Raw genomic sequence first — 4,201 nt, forward strand, 5'->3', positions numbered from 1 at the left:
ATAACAGTAAGACTATATACTACTAAGCTTTGTTTGGTTTAGTTTGAGCGTCGATAAATATGACCGACGCAAATATTTATTACCATTATACGAATCGTTAGAATAATGTTTTGATAACGTCAACTATTATGTTTTCCCTTTCAAAAAAATCTTCTGAAAAATATTAACTGAAGATATTTTCTTGATGTATCACCTGTCTCTTGGACCACAAGGAAAACATTTCTGAAAGCACGATCATTTTATTTATCGATTATTTTATGTAAAGATGACAGGTTTGTGACTGTAGGAATATGTTTATAGCTATCAAACTGAATAAATGAGTGGCATATACAAATGCCTATAATAATGCTGATTTTGATTTTAAAGTTGATAAGGGGAAATGTAAAGCTAACAAAGTGGCATACTAGTTTTGTACTTGCAGTCTTTTTCGTTTATTGGGTAATTTTTCCACATAAAATATGAAGGGAACTTATGCAGAATTAAGTTTTAATTTAGATGTATTGGCAATTTTTGAAGTCTTTTTGTGTTTTGTAATTTATCCGCATAAAAATAAACTGAACTAATGCATTATTTTGTTGCACTTTATCCTTAATGACCATATTTGTGAGTGCAGATTATTATTCTCAGTCTGTCGATTAAGAGCAATTAAATGTGAATACTTACTACACGTATGAAAGTTAAATACTTCCATCAAATCAGACTTAGTTACAGAAAGGGTTTCATTTATGAAGTCCTTGATGAAAATCAGAAGATTTTCATGCAGATAATAACCCATCATTTTAGTTAGCAGGAGTTGACGCTGTAAATGATGAACTACCATATTCAATGTAAGCATTTTTTCGTTAATGTAAGTTGCCATTCATACAATCTGGACATCACTTATAAAACCTGTCAACTTATAATATGAAAGACAATTTTAAATTATCATAAAGTATATTGAATTTCAAATTATTCAAAAATAATTATTTGAATCTGAAACGGTCATCAGTAATTGCTTTTAACCCTTCCTTTTTTTTCTATTGTCTTATTTTTCTTTTTTGACTGTCTTACAATACGTGACCTGTCATGGCATAACAATAACATTATAACATATGAATGACTCATTTTAAAAACCAAATCGTAAATATTATCTTCCTTTGGTACAACAGATACCTTGAAATTATATTTGCACGATCTAGAAAACAATAATTATTATTATGAACAATAATGAAAAAAAAGTGATTTTATGAGATACAATAAAACTTTTCTTATTTTAATTTAGGTTTTAATTCATGTAACAAGAGAACAATTCCTATTAAAACCGTATTATATTATTCTAAAATAGACTGATTAAAGAGCGTTTGGGTATGATAAGGCTTGATTCTTTTGTAACAATTATAAATTGTGCTAATTATAGAAAAACATACTGTCAAATTTTGTTCCTCATTTTGTGCAAAGATGACTCTACAAACTACTACAAAAACAAATCTGCAACGGAATCAGGCTGGTCTTTTCACGGTTTGCTAAAAAATATAGTGTTTTTTAAGGATAATTAATACACTTTTTATATACAGAAGTACAGATCGCCGGTACAAATATCGACCATGCCACGCGGAAATCTCTTGGACATATTGCATGTGTAATTACTCTATATCCTGCTCAAGTCATTTTTTATATCATATGTTTATGTTTTCAAATTTGTATACTGTTTCCATTTTGATGGAACACAACATACACAGAGCTGTCGATGTTAACTCAGTAAATTTAAATTTTGCTGTGATATAAATTAGCCTTCATAGAAGATAATAAAACTTCCTCGTTGTTTATTTCGTCGTTGCAGTATATGGACATTTTTGCTGGAGATTGTGTTAAATTATAGGAAGGGAAATTAAAACATCAATCACTAAATACAATTTCTTGCCATGATTTCATTATTTAAATGAAAATTAATCATGGAAGTGATATAGACCTTATTTCTATTATAGTGTTTGTCGAAGAAATGATGAATAAAGGCGAGAAATAGAATATTCAAATATTTACAAGTGACATGATCCAACTTGTCTGCAAAAAATGACAGCTTGTTTGAAAATATGACAACTTGTAGGAAAATTGAAAAACCTGTTTGGAAAAAATGACTTGTTTTAAAGCGACCATGGAATGTCCTCATGACTAGAAATAATCGATTTTCGAAAATAAAATAACATTTCTAACATAGACACGAAATAATATAATACAATAAATATCCATATACATGTATGTTTCTGGACAATATCGCAGAAATATCAAGATCATTAATGTACATGTAAATACTATTATTGTAGATAAACACTCTTATGTCTTGTATTTCTAAGACAGCTCTGTCAATATTCTAAATTTGCGCAGACAAACAAAGAAACGCAGGTGTTTAAATCTTAAATGAGTAATGCATTTGCATTTATGTTTCATAATATAGGTACTAATAATGAAATATGTTTTTCTGGATAATACAAGGATGCTTATCAATATAATTATAAGAAAAATAAGATAAAAAGAAGATAACTGTTTAACAGTATCTCTTTGCTGTAAACTAACTTGTTATCTACTTAATTTTTTTTTCATATGTGTGATAGAACACTTTACAATTTCTAATACACCAACAAAGAAACACAGCACATTGTAAATGTTACTGTTATTTACTGAAAGTTTTTTCCAGCAGTAAGAAAATACAATATTTTCTTTTTTTTGTATATTATGCATTATTAACTTATATATAAACAAAAGACGTATTAAAGAAAGTGTTATTGATTTTCTTGAATTTCTTTATTAATTCTGAATCTATGATGTGGTTTGACAAAGTGTCAATATAAATTAATAGCTTATTTAGATAGACGACCTTTTCCATGTTGCTCACGGTGACAAGAGCACAAAGAAAAAGCTAATACAAGTTTTTGTTTTAAACAAAACCACAACTTTGATCACCTCGTTTTACAGAATCGTACTTTTTATTGTAAATGTGTACTGAAGCAAGAAATAAACAAATAATTTGAAATGCAGAAATAAACATTTAATTCATACTATTGTAGCCCCTCCCATAGTCTTTTTAAAGAATAGGTAACGATTTTATTAGATAGATTTATATTTAATCAGACTTAATTGACAGTAACTAAACTAAAGCTTATTCCCATCTGCTGATAAGTTTCGATTTTTCTAAAAAAAGCTTTAAGACGATAATTGCATGTTATGACTCATATAATAATATGACTTTGGGAGCAAAATATAAATAGCCCTATAATTATAATCACAAACGTTTGATTAATTGTGTATTTATCGACATTTAAGTATACGTTTACAGTGAAAATGAGTAGTATAGTTGTAACCTTAAAACCCATTAATGCTGTAATTCGCAACGAAACAAGTGCATGTATATCATTAAGTAAATCCGGCCTAAATTTGTGTCAAATCGGCATGTTATATATATTTGTATTATGTTTCTTCAATTATTGTCGCATCAATATATGTTATATACAAATGACAAAACTATTATTTTCCCATGAATGAAAGTGCATAGCCATTCGTAAAGGTAAATTATAAGAGACCATTAACAATGCAATTTTAACTATAATATTTGGCAAACATAAATAAACATAAACGTTTATGAATATCTCCATGCGTATAAGTCGTATATTTCTTTCATTTCATCTGACAGGTTTGTACTTAATATCGAAGAAATGCAAAGTTATATATAAAAAAGAAAGGAAAAGACCCAAAAAATAACAACAACACACTATGACAATAATAAAACAAGAACAACACAAACTACATGAAATAATGTAAAAAAAGGTATATTTGTTTGGCATCAGGTAATCTCTTGGTATTGTATCGATTAATGATCACATATGCTTGGAACGTTTTTCTTTGTTCAACAATTATAACCATATCTCAACTTCCACTTATTAAAGTTTCATAATCTGTTTAAACAAATTAAATCATTGTAAATAGCATGCTTCCTCTCGGGAAAAGATTTTTACTAATATAAAGCGTCGGCTCCACGCGAGTTTACATTTCGCTCTGATGAGTGTAACAAAACTTTTATTGAATGAAGATCGCAATCTGTTGTCACCGCGTTCGTTAAGAAAAGTTTTATCGGCTCTGAATGATTTCCAATAAGTGAAAACCATTTTGCTGAAAAAATTAAATGACCTTTTTAAACAAACTGTAATGCGATCCTTCTTTACATAAATAT

This window comes from Ruditapes philippinarum, unplaced genomic scaffold, assembly GCF_026571515.1.
Source record: "Ruditapes philippinarum isolate M1 unplaced genomic scaffold, ASM2657151v2 ctg17489_1_1_1_1, whole genome shotgun sequence".
Taxonomy (NCBI): domain Eukaryota; kingdom Metazoa; phylum Mollusca; class Bivalvia; order Venerida; family Veneridae; genus Ruditapes; species Ruditapes philippinarum.